The 24,251-nt window shown below is 39.8% G+C and overlaps 1 protein-coding gene across 26 annotated transcripts in view; it reads right to left on the reverse strand.

Annotated features, from left to right (window-relative positions):
- Nucleotides 1-24,251, reverse strand: part of Tasp1 (taspase 1) — a 237,062-nt gene that overhangs the window by 85,158 nt on the left and 127,653 nt on the right.

The raw sequence follows: 24,251 nt of genomic DNA on the forward strand, positions 1-24,251 counted from the left end.
ACAAAGGGAAGAAAATCTTCCAGGTTTTGTCTTACACTATTGTGATGAACTAACACGAGTATAAAAATGAATTACATGTGAGTGGTTACACCTTACAATCAAGGAATTATAATATTTACAATTTTATTTAAAAGTGTGTGCTTCCTGAATGGCCAATCAGAAAAGGGCCCAACTTGAGACCCATCCCATGGGCAGGCACCAATCCCACACAATATTGATGATGTTATGTTGTGCTTGCAGACAGGAGCCTAGCATAGCTGCCCTCTGAGAGGCTCTACCCAGCAGGTGACTAAGACAGATGCAGATACTCATAACTACACACTGGATGGAGACTAGTGACCCCTATGGAAGAATTATGGGAAGGTCTAAAGGCCCTCAAGGAGATGGCAACCCCAAGATGACAAGACCAACCGTGTCAACTAACCTGGACCTCTGGGAGTCCCTAGACATTGAGACACATACCAAAGAGCATACAAGGGCTGGTCTGAGGCTCCACAAATACGACTGCCTTAACACAGAAGACTGCCTTGTCTGGCCTCACTGGGAGAGGATGCACCTAATCTTGCAGAAACTTGATGCACCAGGGCAAGGAGATACTAAAGCAGGGGTAGGTACTGCCCCTCTTAGAGGGGAGATCAAGTAGGGACTCTGGGGAAAGGACAGTGTTTGGGATGTAAGTAATTAACTAAAAACAAAAAAGCAAAACAAACAAACAAACAGACAAAAAAAAAAAAAAAAAAACCCTGTGTTTCCTAATCTCTCCAGAGTTGTAATACTGTATCTTTACCAAAAGATTCCATGAAGTCTCAGGAAGGGCACAGAGTCCTCCATGAAAACCCATAGCAAATCCACAGTGCTCAAGACCTCCAATGCATAGGGTTATGATCTTATTTAAAAACGTACAACCATATGGTTTAAAACCTATAGACTGAAATGCTCATTTTCATTTGAAGTACAACATATTGGTGGGACCATGAACTCTGTGTGCCAAAAGCAAGAGTGCCTTCGTTATCACATACAGAGTAAAACAATTCTGCAGTTAGGGTTCACCAAGTCACATCACACTTCCTGTTAAAGAATCGTCTCCTGGGAAAGGCTGTGTTCTGGGAAGCTGAAGAACTCACCTAAGAGGAATCTGAAACAGTCTTGTTCTTCTTACAAACAGGGAAACAAAGGTAGGAATATCAAAGAACACAGATGTCACAGACAAAAGAGACGTCCCAACCCCAGAATGTAGTTCAGTCCTCCACATCTCAGATCTCTGCTTCTTGCTCTAACGGAGGCATTTGCAAAAGCTTGTTACTCCCATCCTACCAGCGCAGGCAAGACAAGGCACAAAACCAGTTCAAAGGTTATAAATGAAATGAAGATGCAAGCTCATCTCAGTGAATATAATTCCAAAAGAGAAAAGACATTGCCAACAAAAAGGTGGCCATGAACCTTTTTATTCCTGAGGACACAGTATGGAAAGAGAAATGCCTTTGAAGAAACAAGAATAGGCTGAACATTAATAACTTGGAGCGGCAGACCACATTTGGACTAACATGAATTATAATCAAGAAAAGTACCCCATACACACACGCACGCACGCACGCACGCACGCACACGCACGCACGCACAAACATCTGAACCCATCCACAATCTTTCCTCCATATTTTCAAAGAGTTCTCTGATGACATGGAGCACAGGTGAAAAGCAGTGACCAGCGGGGACGGGCAGCACAGCAGCAGCTGAAATGGTCTCTTCAGTTAATGCTGATGTAGTCTTCACCTAGTACCAGGCAGCAAACAGGAAGGGAAAGGCTGAGAGAAAATCATCAAAGAGCAGAGGGCATGTGAGCTAGCTTTCTGTTATGACTGTGATCAAATACTTGACAAAAGCAGTTTACAGAAGGATTAACTTTGGTGCATGGCTTGAAGGCACTGTAGCTGCACGTGGAGCAGAAAGCAGAAAAAGAACTGGAAAAGGGCTGGGCTATAAACATCAAGGCTCCCCCCCCAGTTACTTTCTCCAGTTAGGCCCAACTTCTTGAACATTTTACAACTTCTCTAAACTCTATTACTTGTTAGGACCACTATTCAAATATATCACTTGGGAGAAATATTTCTCATCCAAACTGTAAGACTGGGTTTTACACTCTTAACAGTATCATACCCTGGGTGCCTACAAAGGCAAAACAAAAACAAAACAAAACAAACAAAAAAACAAGACCCAACACCAGGATGATTGCATATATTTAAAATCTCCCCAAAGAAACCAAACTAAGCTGTAAAAGTCAGAGAAGACAACAGAAAAGAGAAGTCTGTCGCCCCCCCACCCCCGTTCAAACAGCTGATAGCTCAAATATCAATTAAAAGATTTGTAATGTTTTGCTTGAGGTCAGATTCAAAATTCTGTTTGGATTCATCGGTTGTTAGCTGGAAGGAGAAATGGACAGATAGAGAGAGGATGAGTGTGCGTGCAGGGAGGTGGTCAGGTCATCAGGCTGGGCAGCCTTGACCTGCTCAGGCATCTCACCATCCCCAGAGAGTTATGGCTGGACACTCCCATCAAAATACCTGCATTTACTGCTGAAAGAACAGAGAAGCAAGTCAACTAGATGAGATTAATCCAATGTTTCATTATACACACATGTAAAGACCAGTGTATCCTTGTTGCAAATATTTTTTAATTTCTTCAAATATTTTTAACATATAATTGAAAGTCTTATGAAAGAGAAATCTATGACCAAAAAATCATAGAAGAGTCAATAAAAGTAAACTACCAGTCCAGAAGTTGGTATTATAAGATTTTTAAAGTAAATTAATAATATATATAAATTAACTATTCATTAATTATTCATATAAACTATTATTCATGAAGAGATTAAAATTTCAAAATTAAAAAACTATAAATCAAATCAGATGAGTGAGACACAAAATAAAGCAAGGCCAACAGACGTAAGAAGAAACAAGATCAAGATCCGAGGTTCTGATACGATCTAACTAATACACAGAAATGAGTGAAAAATAGCACTTGTCTCTGTAGGACTATCTCCCACACCAGAACAGAAGTCTCAGAAGTGCAGAGAACTATGCCTAAACAGCTGAAGATAACACGGGAGTTTTCCAAAATTGACTAGCAAGCTCAGCAAAGCTTGAGGATGCATACCAACCTAACTGTATTACCAAAAAATGGTGGAAAGTCAGAAGCAAAATGTTAAAAATTGAAAAAAAAATACAAAACAAAAACAAAAATCCCACATTACAACATTACATATAAAAGAAAAACTCCGAATCCCTAATGGAAACAATGAACATGAAAAGATAACAGAAAAGAAGTCAGAGGACTAGGAGCAGAGAACCAAAAGAGGAAGGGAACACCCCTTAACAGTAAAGGGTTAAAAGAGACTTCAGGTGGATGAAGTTTAGAAGATTCCACAGCAGCAGACTTGGGCAATAAAAACACAAAGAAGATTCTTTAAACTGCCTGAATTTTGATTTAGTTTTAGAAGAGAGTATCTAGATATGGGTGTGGGGGATGTGTGGTGTGTCTGTCTGTCTGTCTGAACTAACAGAAAAAGAATGATGCATTGTGGAGTTTATAACATAATATAAACAATGTTTACACTCATTATGTTCACACATGTTCAGAGCTTAAAGGAGAAAAAAATAATGGATTATGCTATCAAAAAGTTCTTGTGTTTCAGAATAAGCGAGTGTTTGATTGGCTACCTTTATCTATGTCATGTTTTGAGTGTTCACTACAATAATAAAGTGGTTTCATTCTCAAAAATTTTAAATATCTAAAACAAAACATAAATGAACATCTTAGGGAATTTCCTGTATATCATCTCATTATTTTGAAACTGATAAAAAATTTAAATGTCTAAACAAGTTTCCTATGTTTCCTGTAAAACCTGTATGTTACAGAATCCCAAATACATACTGAAAATTTTTCTTTTTAGAAAAATCAGTAGATAACAAATGAAGGAGAAAACACAGAACTAAGAAAATTAGTCATACAATAGAGTAAAATAGTGACAGGCAAGCATAAAGGCAAATTCTATGGGAGCTTAATATTTCTTTTCTTTTTGTTTAAAGGAAGACACAAGCAATACATGCCATGTGATACCATGCTCAATGGAGAGCAAAAGAAGAAAATAAAAAGATGCAGCATACTGTTTGGGGATACATATGTAACTAAACTTTTTTAAAAAGAAAGATAAGCAGGCATTTTTTAAAAGGACGATACAGTGTTGGTCATCAGCACGGTGTGCACAATGGTGGATGGAGGTTTCTGCTGTCATAGAGCTTGAAGCACAAAATCCAACAAGTGCCTTCAAGAGAATAAGAAAACAGTTTATGTTGTCCTTATCACAGCTCCTTCAAGTTCTGAACCAAGAGAGATCCTCACACCCCATGGCTCCCATGGTGCTAATGAGAGAGTGAGAAGCAGAGCTACCTAAGATGTGACCTCAAAGTGGGGGAGGAGGAGAAGCAACACAACAGGAAACTGAGGATAAACTCACTTCTGCTCTGCAGTCACCAGGAAAGCTGACACTTTGACTAGAAGATGGGAAAGAAGACAAGGCAGGACCAAAACAAGGATGACTTCTCCCAACTTCCTATTCAACACAGCACTCCAAGTCCCAGAAGTGACTTTTCTGTTTGCAGATCAAAATATCTTTCAGAGAGAAAGCCCCAAAAACTCTACCAAGAAACCGTTAGAGCTAATAAACTCAAAAACACTGGGGCGGACAAAATCAAACGCTCCATATACTACTGATAAAAAGCTTGAAACAGAAATCCCCAAAACAAACCCCCAGACGAATACATTTAACCATTGTGACCCAACACTAAAAACTAGTAAACATTAATAAAGGAAATATTGAAAAAGGCACAGGTAAAAATATCAATATTCATAAACTGGAAAAAATGCTTGACAACATGCATACTACCCACAGCACTCTACAGATAGAACATATTCCCATCAAAACTTCAATAACACTTTTCACAGATACAAAAAGTAAATAAATAAATCAAAATGGTCCTAATTAGCTGAACAATCTTGTTCAGGAACAAAACTATTTCCTAATTCAAATATTATAAAATATAACAATCACAGTACTACCGTGCTTAACAGATACACTGAGCAATAAAGCATAAGCACCTATATAAATGGCCACTCGTGTGTGCTTCTGAAACAGTCTCACGTTTTCAGGATGGTCTCTATTTGGGATCAAGGACTCTCTTGCCTCAGTGTCTCCAACAGCAGGGACTACACGTGGGCACCATCAGAACCATTGAGCACTAAATTGCCATGAGAGTATCAAATGAGGCTGGGAAAACTAGACACACAGACACTTTTAAAATAAAATTTGATCCTTTCATTGTTCCCCAAATTCACTTCAGAGACTTAAGTTGCAGAACTCTTAAAGGAAAACACAGAGGTAAAGTTCTGAGTCACTGGTCTTAGAACAGTTTATATATGATATGAAAACCACAAACACCAACAGCAAACCTAAACAAGTCGGGCCATATTCCATTAAGATATTGTCACACAATAAAGGGAGAACAAATTATCTGATAAGGGTTACTACCCAAAATACACACACAGAAAACTCACAACTCCATAGCAAAAAAAAAAAAAAAAAAAAAAAAAAAAACTCCAAATTTAAAAATGAGCAAAGAACCCAAATAGGTATTGTCTTGAATAGGACAGCCATGAGACATATGAAGACATACTCAACATCACTAATTATCAGAGAAAAGCAAATCAAAAGCATAATGAGGTATCAACTAGTACCTTCCAGGTGGCTAGTATTAAAAGATCGAAAATAAGTGTTGGTGAGAATGTGGGAAAGGGTAGCTCTTTTACATTATCTAGTGGGAACTGAAAGTGATTCAGCCATCATGCAAAATGTTGCAGTGATTCCCCAGGAAATTAAAAAACCCAGCTACAACATGATACAGTGATAATACTTTTGTTATATAAACATATATATCTACACGTTCATATCCATTGTAGCATTACTCAAAAATAGCCATAATATAGAACTACCCTAGGTATCAATAAGTAAAAGAACAATTAAAAATATAATTATATATACGTAGTGGAATATTATTAAAACTTTAAAAATAAGGAAACCCAACTATCTATGGGATGACCAGGAAGGACACAGCACTAAGTAGGATTAGCAGACACAGAGAAGAAATAATGGAAGAGCTCACTTACCTGTGTAACCCCAAGCAAACCAGGTTCAGAGACAGAACAGCGCTTAGCAAGGCTAAAACAAAGACCTGGGAACTTTTTTGTCAAATGCTATACATTTGTGAGAAAAGATGAATAAAGGGCTGGGGACATAGGTCAATGGTAAGAGGTCAATCCCTAGCACTGCCAAAAAATAAAATAAAATAAAATAAAATAAAATAAAATAAAATAAAAATAAGTTCTGGAGACCCACTATACACCATAATGATTAATGGTAGTTACTAATAATGTATTATAAATCTGATATTTGCTAAAATGTTGGTTCTTAATATTATTCTCACAACAAAAAGAAACTATGCTAATTAATGCATATAATAATTACCCTCATATGCTAATCTAATCATCTCAGTGTATATGTATATCAAAGCATCACACTGTATACCTAAAGTATAGACAAGTTTTATTAACTCAAAGGTGGAAAAATGGTATTAAAATGTCCAGGTTAAGTTGATGGTACTTGGAAGAAATTTGATCTTTTTACACACACACACACACACACACACACACACACACACACATATATATATATGTATATATATATAATTTAGATATTTTTACATGAATACACCAGTGTATTTTTTTAACTAGTTAAAATGTTTCCTTGGCCTACTGTGCTTTTCTGCAAGCATCATAGAACACAGTCATATCGAACTACATGTCCAGAACCTGTCCAAGCAATACAGCCTCAGGACAACCACAACATTCACAGCTATCACTGGCAAAAATACTCAAGAAGAAAAAGGTGGTCAATTTCAAAGCCCCCTTGCCTCTCAAAAAAGGTAAAACTTCTAGTAGAAAACATGAAGACATTAATTGACAGCTACCCAAACCCCAAATTCTAAAAAACACCCATGCCTTCGTACCTAAGAGGCATATTTCATTGTTTTAAACAAAGTGTGTGTGTGTGTGTGTGTGTGTGTGTGTGTGTGTGTGTGTGTATGTATGTACAAGTGTTCCTGTTATACAAGTATGAGGATATGCGTTCTGATCCCTTGCTCACGTGTTAAAACCCTGGCAGGACAAATATTTCTACAATCCCAGCACTAGGAAAGCAAAGACAGGAAGACCTTGAGGGCTCATCTGCCATCCAGTCTAGTCAAGTCAGTGAGGTCCTGGTCAAGTGAGAGACCCTACCTCAAAACCAAGCAAAACAAAACAAGACAAAAACAAAAAAAAAAAAAAAGAAGAAGAAGAAGAAGAAGAAAACTAAGTTGACGGCCCCATATTCATTTACATCATGAAAAGCACTAACTGGACTTAGTGGAATATATGTATATATTATATATATAAAACATATTATGTATATATGCACACGCATATATAATATCTACTACACAATGTGTATAATATGTATGTATGTATGTATGTATGCATGTATGTATGCATGTATATACACTCTATATAAGGGGGTGGGAAACAGGAATATGTCTCAGAGATAGAGGTCAGCCAGATCTATGAAGCAAGTCCCAGGCCAGCCAGGGTTTCATAATAAAAACTTGTTTCAAGAAAAATCTGGGCCTGGTGGCAAATCCCTTTAATCCCAGCACTCAGGAGGCAGAGACATCAGTGAATTCAAGGCCAGCTGAGGCTACATGGTAAGAGCCTGCCTCAAGCAAAACAAAAACAGAGGACATAGGGGTTGGGGATTTAGCTCAGTGGTAGAGCGCTTGCCTAGCAAGCCCAAGGCCCTGGGTTCGGTCCCCAGCTCTGAAAAAAGAAAAAAAAAAAAAAAAAAAAAAAAAAAAAAAACAGAGGACATGAAGTTGGGAAGGGGGGAGTAAAGACTTTGTGGAAGAATGTGATGGATGCTGGAATAGGAAAGGGAAGGCAGCAGATGTGACCACGTTTCAATGAGTATATGTATACAATTGCGAAAAATAAAGAAATATAATTTTAACATGAGGTAAAGTGTGAAGACACTCAATATCGATCTCTAGCCTCTACACAGACATGCACATCTACACACACACACATGAACTAGTACAGATATAGGTACATACAATCAAAAAGGGGTGAAAAGACATATAAAAGAAAACTTATTGTGCTATTAGAACAAATTATTAAAAACAACAAAATGAAAATTTATATTATTTTAAGGAGATAGGGCAAACAGTAGAATTGAACTGCATTAAAAATCATTAAATTAAAACTATGGTAGTTATTTTTTTTTCATTCCGTGTTGTTGTTGCTGCTGTTGAGACAGGGTCTCTTTACAATGCCTTGGCTATTCTGAAACCCACTTTGCAGACTAGGCTCTGCCTCCCAAGTACTAGCATTAAAGGCATGCATTACTATACCTCGCTACGGAATTCATTTTAATTGCCAACTTGACTGAGAAGAGAGCCTCTACATGAATTTATAACCACTGGCCTGTGGACATGTCTGCCAGGAATTATCTTGAGGATATTAATTGATGAGGGAAGACTTAGCCCCCTGTGGATGGCACCACTCTCTATGCTGGGGACCCTGGCCAGTAGGAGTGAAGAAAGTGAACTAAGCATAGAAGCATGTTTGCATTTATTTCTCTTCACTTAAGTGTGGATAGGATTAGTTGCTTCAAGTCCCTGCCTTAAATTTATCTACAATGATGAAACTGTCTTACCTAAAATTGTCAGCCAGATAAAACGTTTTCTCTCCTAAGGTGCTCTAATCAGTATATTTTATCATAGAAACAGGAAATGAGACTAGGAATTAACTTGGGATTTACTCAATGTATGAGTTTAACCAGGACACCTCAAGCAGATCATCTCTAAGAATACTACCAGACTTGGGGTTACCTGTACATGTATTGAAGTAATTGTGTTTGCATTCACATTGCTAGGGGAAAAAAGCAAAACTTTTAGATTCTCAGAGAGACACTGGTTACTTAGGGAAAGGGGGAGGGGCAGCGGGGGGGGGGGAGGAAAGAAGACAGGACTAGTTAGCCAGTCCCCACAGGTGGCCTTCAGTGAGTCAAGCTGCTATTGTTTATCGTCTGGTGTGATACTCTGGTTTACTCTTGATAAAAGCAATGTCAGCCTCAGAACTTAAACTCCTAAGAGGCTTAGTGGCCTTCACTTCTGTAGTTCTGAAGATCTCGGAACCGCCACGTTAGAACTCCTGCATACTTGCTAGAGATGCACATGAGACATGAAGAATCCTGGAGGCTTGGTAGAAAACAATGATGAAGTATCTTCTCATATCAGACTTCTAGTTCTTCTAGAAAGGTGCCAGTAATAAGAGTAAACTATCATATACACGGAGTTAGGGTGCCATTGAACTTCAATCTCCTCAGCAGCTCCCATAAAAAAACACCATGAGAAAGAAGAAAATGGCATCTGTGCACGCCATAGACAGTACTCAAGAAGCTGAGGTAAGATGATCACTACTCTTTGACCTGTCTGGGCAACATACTGAAATCCGTTCTCAAAAACCACACCAAACAAAATCAAATTCAGTCATTTTAATTTCATGTGTTTTATTTACATATGCCGTTTCTATTAGAAAGATGTTTGTCCTTTTATTAAAAGAAATGAAATAAGAGTCAGTCACTCAAATGACCCATCATTCAAATATTAGTAGTTAGTTATGGCTAATACCATCTTCCTGTCTATTCTTTATAAAAGGAGATTGGAGTTAAGTTAACAGGTATTTACAATGGTGCATTACATCATCTTATTAGCACAATTACAGTGTTACAGAATAGGAATATTTGTATTGATTTTCAACATAATCGTGCAAATGATAGTTGAGTGGGAAATAAAGCCTCACAGACCTGGGAACCCTGCCCCAGAACCCAGAAGCAAAGCAGAACGTAAACAGAGTGAGAAAGGCCAGACCCCAGTTCATCCGCTCAGCTTAAGTGAATGGAGATGTAAGCAAGCGTTGTGGTGGCAGGGTTTTCATCTACTGTATTTGATTTTTCAAAACAAAAACATCCATTTTCCACAGTCAGTTCTCTGTTAGCACAAAATAATGGCAAAATGCATAGCCTTGTTAAGAACAAATCTATATGAAAAGTACATTTTATACTGTCTAAATATATAGCCTATAATGTAATTTTTCAAGAAGAGTTAACCTAATCATGTAGCTTTTTTTTTCCTTCTCTCATTCCTCCCCACCTTCAAGTAAAGAGTCTTTACATTCTCTGGGTACTTAGAGAACATTTCACCCTTTACATTCTCTGGGTACTTAGGGAACATTTCACCTATCCAAACATCAGATTTATCACCTGAAAATGAGAAAGATTAAAAGATCACAGTCCCTGATTATTATCAGAATCTTTACTAATGATCACAAAAATTATGGCAACTCTCAATCGTACGGGGTTATGTGTGTTTAACCTGCACCCTGTTCTTCTTTCCTAATAAAATCCTGGTTTTGTTTTTCTTTCTATTCCCCTCACCCACAACAGTGTACACAAGCTGCAAACATGACCTCTGCCCAACATTAACTCTTGGCCCTATTATACCCCTTGGTCAGTGATTAGTTCATAAACAAACAGAGCATTAAACAATCGACAAAAAATATGAAAAGTCTGTTGGTGATCTTGAACAAAAATATTCACCATTTCTTTTAAAATTAAAACCATAGGTGAGCAAGGTAGCGCATAAATGTGGTTCCAACTTTCAGGAGGCTGAGACAGGTTGAGAATTGGAGGTCAGCCAGAGCCACCACAGGAAAAAGAGAAAAGAGCTACAAAATGATTTTTCCTCTGGTATTGCAGAACTCTAATATAATCCAAAGACAGAAGGCAAAGAGTAAAGACAAGAGAACAAGTATAAGAAGGAAAGGACTCCCAGGAAGACTCCGACTCAGCTGCTTGTGGCTGATGCACTTCTGAATTACTGACACGAATTTCTCTCTTCTCCGTAAGGGAAGAAGTCCTGGCACCAGTGAATGCATTTTTCCAATCCTCTCCTTACATCAGGACTTAAACCCAAGTCTCACTGCGCATCTAACTTTGCTGCAACAGAATGTGCCTCCTGAACGTGCACATTCTTCCATTCAAAGGAGGCTAAGTGAAAACCACTGGGGATTCTAATTAAAGTCTCCAACGCCACAATAGCCAGCTTGTGTGTTTTGTAAGTAATAGGTATGATTTCTCGTAGCCAGCACTTACTTCAGATATTTTAATCAATAGAGACCAGTACCTATACCAATGAATGTACTCTCGCAGAGACGAACAAATTCTGAAAGAAATCTTTTGGTCATGGCCGACTCACACTGTAACTACTAACAAGAACCATGACACACATTCACTGAAAAGGCAATAAGGATGCAAGCAGAGTCCCGACGTTCTCATTTACGTGTCTACAGTTTTTCTCCAATTCACTGGGGAAATTAATTTCATTCAACTAACAGCAGTCATGCACAGAGCTTGTTTATATAAAAGACATTTGAATTGTGATTATGTCTTTCTGACTCATCTCTAAGCAACTCTTAGAACAAGCAGTTTGTTTCATTTATAAAAGCCTTGCTAATGAGTCTTCTACAAGACTTTATAAACATAAATATATTACTACTTCAGCACAATGATCCTTTGCGGTAGTTTTATGCTCCTCTGGCTCAGATGGTAACTTATTAATCATTTAATGCTCCCAGGGCTACCCAACAGTAACATTCTTTTATTCACCACCACCAACACAATGAGGAATCAGAGCGGTAAGTGGTAGATGACAGAGACTAGATCAGGCACAGATGGGAGGACCCACTCTGCCCACTGATGTCACTGGTATCTCCTGAGTTTGGGAAATGAGAAAAATGCCCACGACTCATCCCAGACCTGCCAGATAATATTCAGTATTTTAAATAAGACCCCCAGGTGACTCATACATATTTAAGTTTGAGAGTGATAATAATAAAATTAAAAACAATAACCAAGAAACTGCTAGGAACATACAGAATTAAGACTACTACCTTGGACGAGTAAGAGGACTCGGCAGCTAACAGTGCTTATAGCACGTGCCGAATAACTGGGGTTGGATCCCCACAGCCCATGGTGTGAGGAAATAATTGACTCCAGAACATACCATCATATATGTGTATCACATGACACTAAAATAAGGCCAGAGAGATGGCTTAGAGGGGTAGAGGCACCTGCCACCAAGACTTACGAGATGAGTTTGTTCCCCAGGACCCACAAAGTAGGAGGGAAGCAGTTCTCACAAGTTGTCCTCCACAAACATGTGCTCCCCTCAAAATGATGAGTAAAGACAATAAATTTTCAACACTTTAATTCCCCACCCAGTGCTGTACCACCTGCGATGCCAGCATTAAGAGGTGAAGCAGGAGGATCACAAGATCAAGGCCAACATGCGCTAAATAGTAGACTCTGTCTCGAAAAAGAAAATCAAAACAAAAAGATGGCTACCTCAAAGAACCCAGACACAGAAATGCCAAACCTGAAAGTCCATATATTAAGCATTTGAAAACTAAAGTCTAAAGTGTCCCTAGACATCAATTCCTCATAATGGTTTGCAACCTCAACCATACTAGATACCTTGAGAAACGGATGAGATATACAATGCAGAACTTTCACAGCAACAAATTATCAATTTATAAAACCCAAAGTCAACATATAGTGCCCACAGTCATTTAATCTGGCAAGAGTACAAAGTACAAAGAAATTTGAAGTAAAATACTGGAAATATTTGATTTATGTTAAACAGCAGTATGGAATTCAAACACGCGTAACCAGGCCCTACTCCTGGACAATCAATTATTAGCTTACATATAACTGCCCAACATATAGTGCTCAAGTAAATTTAATATTTAAAAATTTTTATGCTTTTTCTGTGTATTTTTAAGTACAATTTATTTTAAGTAAATTTCCTGAATTAAAAAGATCTTCCACCACAACACAGTACCAAAAGTGGTCCTGTGCTATAAAAGGCACTGGCTGTACTGAGGGAAATTCTGTCTCTAACAAGGACCTTCTACAGATGAACCAAGAAGGCTAAGTCACCACGTCCACCAGTCCAGCAAGGGCCACGACGAAGCGTGTCAGAAAGAAATTGTTTTTCTGCTCCTTTTGATGGGTTATGCTTTCAAGTCAGGAAATTAGAAACAGGTGTGCCAGAGGGCACACACATCCTCGCTCCACACTGAAAAACACGCGTTTTCAATTTTCAAACATGAAAGGGAGTCCTGTTGAATGAAAGAAGAAATGAAACCCCAGCTCTGGTTCTGCTAACCATATGAAGAGAGCTCAGAAGGCCTTTGACAAGTGGCTCACGGAGCCCTCTCCGACTGACAGCAGGTAGTACTTGACAATAAGGAAGGAAGAAGCCTGATTTCAAGTGAAGACAATCAAAGGGAGAAGTACACTCAGGATCACAGCCTTGGCACTTTAACCCATCGCTTCATCTCACTCCTCTGTTCTTACCAGTCCTTTACCCCATGCTTCAAAATTAGAAGTCTGTTCTTGCACAAAACAACAGCAAAGCAAAACAGCAAAGCGATGCAAACTAAGTATCTAGCTAGAAAGAAAAAAATGAGAAACTACAAACATCTTGGGGCCACTGTAATCCATCCAGGTCTATAGTCTCAGAGAAAGATTTGTTCATGAGGTCCTGAGTTCTTGGGAGCTCAAGGTTACACTGCAGTAGTGTGAATGCAGTGTGCAGCCCAAGTGAAAGGCAATGACTCAGATGGGATGCGGGAGGACAAAGCATGGGAGCATCAGCAGCAACAGCTACAACCCAAGTTTCCAGGTTCACCACAGAGGCCTGCAAGTATTGCGCACTCCCACATGAATGAATCCAACGTGAAGCCAGGCATAGTAGAGCACACTTTAATCCCAGCACTTGTGAGACAGAGGCAGGAGAATCTCTGTTCAGTTGAGGACAGTCTACATATAGAGCGCTCCAGGACAACAAAGGCTGCAGATAACAAAACAAACAAGCAAACAAAAACCCCTGTCTCAAAATTAAAATAAAATAGAGCATATAAAAACAACTAAAATAAGAAGCCTCAAGTCTAACAATTCCTTGAATTGCAGGGTTGCTGAGATGTATAAAGAACTAGCAATATTAAATCCCTAGTTGTTGGCCTGCACAAAACATTTTGAGGACAACTGGTATTTTGTTTTGAAAAGTGCCTGTGACACACAGAAGACAAAATATAAAGAACAAAGAACGATGACCACTAATAAGAAAGATGCAGCGTGATTTCCTGACCATCTTTCTTTTTTTTCCCCCTTTATTGGATTTTAAAAAAATTTACATTTTAAATGTTATCCCCTTTCCCTGTTTCCCCTCCAGAAAACCTATATCCCACCTCCGGGCCCCCTGCTTCTATGAGGGCACTTCCTCACCCACCCATCTACTCCCTCCCTCCCGGCCCTGACATTCCTCTACACTGGGGCATCAAGCCTTGACAGGACCAAAGGCTTCTCCTCCATTGATGTCCCCTCTGCTACATATGGGGCTGGAGCCATCGGTCCATCCCTGTGTACTCTTGGGATGGTGGTTTAGTCCCCGGGAGCTCTGAGGGATCTGGTTGGTTGATATTGTTGTTCTTATGGGGTTGCAAACCTCTTCAGCTCCTTCAGTCCTTTCTCTAACTCCTCCATTGGGGACCCTGTTCTCAGTCCAATGGTTGGCTGTGAGCATCCACCTCTGTATTTGTCAGGCTCTGGCAGAGCCTCTCAGGAGACAGCTATATCAGGCTCTTGTCAGCATGTACTTCTTGTCAGCATCTGCTATATTGTCCTGACAGCCTTTCTAACTCCCTAAAAGAACAGTTGTGGTGCTGGCAGACACCGAAACACCTGTCCACCACTGGATCCTGCTGCAGGTCAACTTGTCTACTCCCAACAATGATCCCATGAGTAGTATTTGAGCACAGTCCTTCAAGTGGGCAGAGTAGGGCAGGGATAGTTGGGAAACCAGAAGAAGGTGGCAAACTCCTAGCTCTTAAGGAAGAGATTCCAGTCAGTAGTTCAATTTAAAGCATACAATATTTTTAATGCATGCAGTTTTAAAATCCCATCTACCTCTGTACTTACTAGGGCAAATCATAGCCACAACACTCCCAGACCTCAGGTTTCTAGGACTGCCATGAAAGCAGAGTCTAGATAATCAGAAAGTACTAGGCTCCAAAACACAAAACAGGTGGCAGTTTCTTCTTCCCCCAAACTCCTTAGAAACAGATACTCCTCCCTCATCCTATTATAGGCATTCCCAGAAAAATCTGCCAGCCAAGCCTGCAGAAGCAGGCAAGCCAGCAAAGCAGGCAGGCTATCCTCAGATCCTCGCCCTCCCTCTTCTCTTCAACTCCAATCCCCAGGTCTCATTCCCAGCTCTGTTTCCTCCTTACCTCAAATCCAATCACCAGGTCTCATCCTCAACTCTGTACCAGACTACCTGTCGTGGGCTCTCCTTGCCCTCTGACCCCATTCTCAGGGAACTAAGCTGATGTTAGGAGAACACTCTGCTTCCCTTCGTCCTGTGGACCTCTTCTACCCTGCTTCCCAATCCATCTCATTCCCAAGTGTAAGCTCCTACTACCTAGTACACAGAACACCAGTGGTCATACCTATCAACAACTCAGAAGCATTCCTTATCAGACAACACAGAGCTACCACACTCTGGAACCAGAGAAGGTAACAGAAACCAAGGAACAAAACACCCACCCAAAAAAGAGCAGATTTCGGCACCTTGAATTACAATCACCCCAAACCCAGATGCCTGTACACCCACATAAGAATGCAATCAGGAACAGCCAGGACAATGTATATCTACTAGAGCCCAGCAACGCAGCACAGTAAGGTCTGAGAAATGCAATATGACAAAAACTCAAGACAAAGACTGTAAAAAGCCTTTATGAATACAATAGAGGTCCTTGTGCTACCAACATTTGTGTCACTTGGCACAAACTGGAGTCATGTGAGAGGGAGAGATTCAATTGAGAAAATGTCTACATAAGGTCAGGCTATGGGCCAGGCTGTAGAACATTTTCTTAATTAGTGATTGATGGGAGAGGATCCAGCCCACTGTGAGTGGTACCACCCCCAGGCTGATGGTTCTGGGGTCTATAAGTAGCAAGTAGACAGAGCCATATAAGCAGGCCAGTAGGCAGCACCTATCCACAGCCTCTGCATTGGCTCCTGCTTTGAGAATCCTGCTCTGTTTGAGTTCTTGTCCTTGCTAACCTTCATGACAAAGGTAAAGCAAATAATACTTTGCCTATCCAACTTGCTTTTTGGTTATGGTGTTTCATTGCAGCAATTAAAATCCTAATTAGGGTAATCCTTTAAGAGTAAATGAATAAATCCCTTAAAAACAAAGCTACATAAACACAAAAAATAGTGGAAGAAATGAATGAAAGCTGAAAGAAATAAGGGAAACAACTATCTTGGGGTAATCAAATAAGTCAAAAATGTGTATGATAAAAAAATTAAAACATTAAGAAAGAAATTGAGAAAGATATCTGAAAATATATCACCCATGCTCATGGATCAGAAGGGCGAAAAAACAGTAAAAATGGCCATCCTACAATTGCTCTGAAGCCACGCCCCCAACGGCCAACGCATGCTCAGGAGCTTCCACATTCACTAACGCCAAAGCTTATGATGGGGCAGCCAACCAGCTGGTGCCAGCTGCATGGGGCAAATATTTAGAACCCAGGGTACATGGGTGGAGGGTATAAAGGCACTCTCCACTGTAAAAATACATGAGTTTGTTTCTGCTTCACATCTGACTCCTTCTTAACCCCTTGCCCTCCAAGGGTCTTTTCAGGCAGCCTAGGGCTAGGGCAACAATCTTGGAAAAGACAATTTTCAGCTTCAGATGAAACCACTGATAAAAAGAGAAAAGAAAAAACAACAAAAACAGAATAGCTAAAATGATCCTAGATAGTAAAAGAATTGATGGAGAAATGTCTATGCCGACCTCATGGTACTGGTGCAAAAGATGTTCGATGTTTGAATTGGAGACCCAAGCATAAATCCACACACCTATGAACACATGATTTTTTTTTTTAATAAAGAAGCCAGAAACACAACTGAAAAAGAGGCAGCAACATCACAAAATACTGCTGGTCAACTGGATGGTTGCATATCAAAGAATGCAAACAGATCTATACTTATCACTCTGCATAAAACTCAACTTCAAATGGATTAAAGACCTAAACTGAACCTGGTAGAAGAAAGTGGCAAATAGCCTTGAACTCATTGGCACAGAAAAGAGTTTCTGAACAGAATATCATTAGTACAAGCATTATGAACAATAATTAAATGGGACCTCATGAAACTGAGAAGCTTCTGCACAGCAAAGGTCACCATCATTCAGACAAAGCATCAGCCTACAGAATGGGAAAAGCTTTTTACCAACTACACATCTAATAAGAGCCAATATCCAACATGTAATATGTATACTAAACACACACACACACACACACACACACACACACACACATATAAACACACGAAAATGAGGTACAAACTTAAACAGAATTTTCAGTAGAGGAAACTGAAATAGCTAAAAAACAGTTCAGAAATGTCCTAAGATATGCTTAGTCAAAACTACTTTTGAAATTTCATCTTACACACAGCAAAATGGCTAAGACCAGTAAAACTAATGACAACTCGTGTTGGCAAGGCTATTGAATAAGGTCAACACTCATCCACAACTGGTAGAGTACAATTTTGTATAGGCACTATGGAATAGAGTTACCATGAGATTCAGCTACACCACTCTTGATCATAGACACAAAGGATGCTTTATCCAATCACAGAAGCACTTAGTGAACCATGTTCATTTCTGCCTTATTCATGATATCCAGAAACTGTAAACAACCTAGATCCCCCCCAATAGATGGAAGGATAAAGAAAATCTGGTAGATTTTTACATTGGAATACTACTCAGTGTTTAGAAATAAAAACATGAAATTTGCACTTAAATAGAACTAGAAAAAATCTTCCTGGTGAAGTAACCCATATCCCCAAATACAAATATGGTATATATTCACTTATACATGAATATTAGCTGTTAATTCAATGAAAACCAAGCTACAATCCATAGAATTCCAGAGGTTCTGTATAGAATAAAGGGCAGGGCTAGGGAATAGACAGTTTTCCCTAGAAAAAGGGAAACAGAAAAGATAGATAGGTATTGTTGGATTACAGGGGATGGGGCTGGAATGGGAGGAACAAGTGGGAAGTGGGAGGTAAAAGGGAATATGGGGATACAGTTAAAATTAAGTGGCATTGAGGAATAATATAGAAACCTAATATAGTAGCAGTTTCCTAAAATAAATACATATATGAGGGCACTCTAAATGACTGCACTAAAATGGAGGACATGAGAGTTCTAACTAGACATCATTTGTCACCAAATGAAGCTTTCAGTACTGGGAATTGGTTACAACTAAATGAGCTGTTAGCCAAAGGGATCTCATTGGAACTCCCCCAACAACCCAGCGATCATAGGTTTTCAAGATTATAGGGTGCTCTCAAGACCCACTGCTGAAAACAACACCCTCACAACTCATGGATCTTCTCGTTGAGAAGCTGAGCTGATCACAATCTGTGGGACTAGGGCATTGTCAAAGGCCTGACCGTGTTTCTGTTTGGAGGAATAAGGTTGGGGAACTGTGGACTAGAAGAGCAGTAGAGTCCTTTAAGTGGGCCATACTAGTAGGAACATGAAAGATGGTGCTGCTAAGGGTGGTTTGAACTGTGTGGGCCTAGCTCAAGAGGCCTAGAAATTGTTCTTTTGATATCTGATGATGAACGTGACTGCTTTTCCCCCCTTGGCCTAAGTGTCTGCCTGAGGCTAAGGTAATGAGATTTGGATTAATTGCAACTCAAAACAGCCTAGCATAGACTCTGTACTGTGGTTCACTCTTAGGAAGAGTGTGGTGCTCAAATGTAGCAAGCTGGAAAAGAAAAATTACAAATGTATGATTCAAAAATAAAAGAGGCACCAGAAAGTGGAATGAAACTGAATCCTGTGTTCAAGGGGATAAATAAACTAAGGATATTAAGTAGACCTTTGGGCAAGACCCCAACTAGCTAAGCTTCTAACTTGTGAAAAGAATGTCCCCCAAGGAACACTGGCATCTATTCTAAATTTACAATGCATTTGCAGTTGTACTATGCATATTAGGCATTATGATGACCTGGTTTTGTTTATGCATTTGCAGTTATATGAGAGCTAGTTAAATCATGTTAGATATTATTACGACCAGATTACTGTTCTCGTTTGGACATAAAGGGATATGATTGTGTGTCAAATTGACAAGGGGTGGACTGTGGTGGCCATTCTTGGTTGTCAACTTGACTATACCTAGAATAAACAACAATAAGGAAAGGGAGGGCATGCCCAATCTGTATCTTGAGGCTAAAAGACAAATGCTTTTGATCCAGATCTTGAGATGGGATAACGCACAATTCTGATCCAGATCAACACATGCCTTTAATCCAGATATTGAGGCATAGTGGCCATTCATATAAAGATCTATAATAAAAAGTAATTAAAGAAAAGCTTTGGTCCAGGCATGATGGTATATGCCTCTAATCCCAACACTCAGGAGACAGAGGAATGCAGATCTTTGAGTTTGGGGCCAGCCTGGTCTAAATAGCAAGTTCCAGAACAGCCAAGTTACTGAAACAGAAAGCCAATGAAGATGTAACTGAACAAGAGGGTTACATTCTAGGTCCAGCAAGCAGCAGAACATGTCAGCCTCAGCCACATGGTTATGGCTTTAGAATCATGGATGGACTGTAGAAAGCTGCCTGACGCCATGCATTTGTCAGGACTGTCCCTGCATGTTGGCCTAGAAATACCATTGTATGAGGCAGCCAGGGTTGTGCCTTTTGCTGGCAGCCAGACTGGGTTATGTGTAAGAGTCACCAAGGTGGTACTGGTTGTGAAGGCATAAGGGGGTCATGAAGAACAGCTGAGGCTTGGCACTATGAGAGGCCAATAGGAGCCATTAGTGAAGGTGCAGCCTCAATGGCAGTTGAAGGCCCAGGATTGAAGGAGTAATGCAGAGAAGTTGAGACTTGGCACCCTAAAGAGAGCCTGTGAAAGGCTATTGGTGAAAGTGCAGCCCAGATGCAGCAGAAGACCTCAGCGTTTCAGATGCCAGGACCACAGGATGACCACCCAGAGCAGCAGCAGCAAAAGCTGTGTTCAGAAGCTATGCAGATGAAGTCTCGGAAACCCCAAGAGTTCAGAGACACCAGAGCTGTGGGATACCTGCTGAGGAAATGGAACCAGCCCAAGAGAAAAATGAGTGTGGCTGTCAACAAAGCCGAAGGCGGAGATGTGAAGAACATTTGACATCAGACATGGAGATGCAGAGTTTGGAGTTTGTCCAGGTGGTTTTCGGTCTTGCTTTGGTATGTGATCTGCTTTCTTATTTTGATATTATAGGAGATTACAGTTAAGAAACTGCATGATCTCAGAAGAGACTTTGAACTTCTAAACATTGATGAGACTATGATATGAGGACTTTTGAAGTTGGACTAAATGCATTTCTGCATTATGTTATTGCTATAAGCCTATGGAGGCCAGGGAGTGAAATGTGGTGGTTTGAATAGTTATGGCCCCTATAAACTCGTATTTTTAAATGCCTGGCCCATACGGAGTAGCACTACTAGGAGATATGGCCTATTTGGAGTAGGTGTGGTGTTTTTGGAGGAAGTGTGTCACTGTAGAGGTGGACTTTGAGGTACACACACACACACACACACACACACACACACACACACACCACAAAACAAAACAAACTCAAGCTCAAGGGAACTTTGGAGGTTCCTTGTTTCATAATGTCATAATATCATGTTGGAGCTTTTTTACTTTTTTTAATCTTATTTTTATTTGTATTTTCTTTCAATCACTTTTTACCTTACAGGTTCTTTGTATATATTATGGCTTCTAGTTTAGTGTTTTTATGGATTTCTGAATGTGCAAACAAGTGGGTCTCTGTGGCTATATGTTTCTTGGACTCTTTTCCTTGTGTTTGGTTTATCATATTCTGATGTTGGTTCTGTGCGTGTGTGTGTGTGTGTGTGTGTGTGTGTGTGTGTGTGTGTGTGTACGTGTGTGTGTGTGTGTGTGTGGTAATTTACCTATCAAAAGAAGGCATATATATGCTTTATTATCAGATAGACAGACAGACAGACAGACAGACGGACGGACAGATAGATATTATCCCTTAGAAGCCTGTTTGTTTTCTAATGAGAGATAAAAAGAAGGTAAAACTGGATAGGAGGGAGGGACTGGGAGTAGAGTGACGAGAACTATGATCAGGCTATACTGTGTAAGGAAAAAAAATCTATTTTCAATAGAAGGGCAAAAAGCAGAAGGAGGAAGAGGGAAAGGAGACAAGAGAGGAGCAGGAGAACTAACAGAAGACCAACCTTAAGGTCAACCAGAGCATAACCTCAATCTACAGCTTCTGATCTTGTACTCCTTCCTACCTTCTTCATACCTTTTTCTTTTCCTTAGCCTGAGAGCAACATACATGTATCTATACATCTCATCTATTACTAAAAAAGAATGTTCAAATCCAAATTCAGAAGATAACTAAATCCTACTTTAAAGTTCTACGGTGACTAACCTTCTAGAAAGAGTAAGCAGGAGGTGGAGCCACGGGCACATCTCCTTACACATTGCTTCTCCATGGGGAAAGCTCTATGACAGGCGCTCCAGAGATGCCGACACACCTACAGTCCTGTTTCTCATAAGCGTGTCCTACTACTTCAAAATGGCACAAGCTACTTATTTTCCTTTTTAAAGAGCAACAATAAAAACGTTTAAATAATTTATCAGTTCTGAAATATGCTTTTTTCATATTTTAAAAATCCTGAGTAGACACGAGAACTCACATCTGTAATCTTTACCACTGATGAGCGGAGGCAGGCTAATCAAAGTTCCAGCTAGTTTTGGCTACCTGAAACTTAGTCTCAAAAACAGGGTGAGTGGGAAAAATGAAAGGAATGTTCTAGATCACCAGGTATGCTATCCTCTCACGGGTTCCTATAAGCTCTGTCACTACAAGCTGTCGCTATTCCTTGGTACAAGATGTTCTCATTTGTCGTCCATTAAGCACTATGTGAAAACTGGACGTGTTCATTTTGTTTGCGATTTACATCTGTTCAAAGGATTGGTATCATACAGAAGTGAAGCTGAAAATGATTGTAAACCTAAGGCACAGACTAGGGAGTAAATTTATTGCCAGTGAAGCACACAATTATCAATGAAGGAACATACTCACTTCCTTATTTCCTATAAAGAAACAGCCATATATTAAGTGAAGTGAAAATGCTTTTACCATTCTTCAACTGGTATTATTTTTGTTTCCAGTAATAGTATTAAATGACAGTGTATTTCACAAAAGAGGTGACAGTCGATAGAACATAAACAGTAGACTCAGATGGACACTGGGGACCTCTGTGTCGGATGACTCTACAACTTACAGTAATGTCCAGTTATTCTCGCTGTGTTATTAACAACTAACAAATACAACTCCAAGTCTGGACAAGAACCACGGTGACTGTTCTGCTCCTTGCCCTGTGTTGCAGAGTCCCACGAATCTAGGACATTTGTCAGAGTTGCAAGAGTAGTTCCTATCACATACACACCCTACTCATTCCTCCCCACCCAATGATGAGAACAAGATGCTGGAGTATATTCCTCGGGCTAATGACCAAATTGCCTGCCTGGCCTTGGGAGAGCCCTATCCAGACCATAACTAACTATCTTCTCTCTGCTTTTCAATTATCACTTTCCAAGATATATAAACCCAAAACACTGGCCAGGTCTCTGGATTCTCTACAATAGCCCAAGGCACGAGTCTCTTTTATCCTGGACAAACAATTGTGAAATTCTGTGTTACCCTTTCCTAGGACTTGGACATCCAACCCTGCCGTGTGTTTCTATCATCAGCCTCATCCCAACAGCCCCAGGAAAAATAAGAATGAAGCAAACACAGTCCTACAGGAAGGAGGAGCAGGAAATCTGTCCTGTCATCCTCCAGTTCTGGCATTTAATCTTTTAACTTGCTGCATATCCACATTCAGCTGCAACTATGGATGCCATGAAGGGAAACAAATGCTGCGGGAGACACAAAGTGGAGGGATAGAGCAAAGGGAGCTTTAAAGACCTTAATGGCTCAAATGCTGCCATTGCACTCTCCTTAGCAAGATCAAAGCCATGCAGCATGTGTACATTCTAACTTCCATGTCACAAGCTTCAGACAGGACTTGGTTGGTGAGTAGCTAACTGAAAGAGGACAATCTCCTCCACAAAGTGACAGTTAGGCAGACTCTCAGGACAGTTCCAAATATCCAGGTGTGAAGATAACACCAAGACAGTGAACTAACTCAGTGAAGGAGACATTAGCTAAAGCCAAAGCTAACATAATACACAACCTTGAGAATAATGTGGGAAAGTAAAATGGAGCAGTGTTCCAGACCAGCACATTCACGTAATTTTCTAAAGATGGGACTATATATATACATTAGCTAATTTCTGATACTGTACAGCAAGACTTTTATGTGCCACAAAGACTAAATTGAAAATTAATGCATTATTATATTTTGTTTTTCCATTCAAAATAAAAGACAAAAGGAATTTTTATAGTTATATTGGGATGTTTTTATTATTAATTTGTATATCAGCTTTGCCTAATAGCCTAGTAACTTACAAAGATTATTTTTCCTTCTGATACAAAGGAAGGAGACAGGTTAGATGGAAGCCACAAACAGCAGGTCAGAAAACACAAGTCTGAAATAACAGACATTTCAGTAAAAATAGTAAGAAGCAACAAGTATTAGAAGAGTGCCAATAGTTAATATCTAAAAGAATAAAAGAAGAAATGAGTGAAAGGAAGAAAACGGCTAGGAGGGTCAGAGAAATGGCTCATCAGGTTAAGTCTGCCAACCTGTCTGATCCCTGTTCCCTATAGTGGGATGAGAGAAGTCACTCCTGTGGTTGTCCTCTGACCTCTACACATGCAGTGTGGCACACACACGTGACCCCCATACATACAATAAAATTACTGTA

Source organism: Rattus norvegicus, chromosome 3, assembly GCF_021556685.1.
Source record: "Rattus norvegicus strain SHRSP/BbbUtx chromosome 3, alternate assembly SHRSP_T2T, whole genome shotgun sequence".
NCBI lineage: Eukaryota > Metazoa > Chordata > Mammalia > Rodentia > Muridae > Rattus > Rattus norvegicus.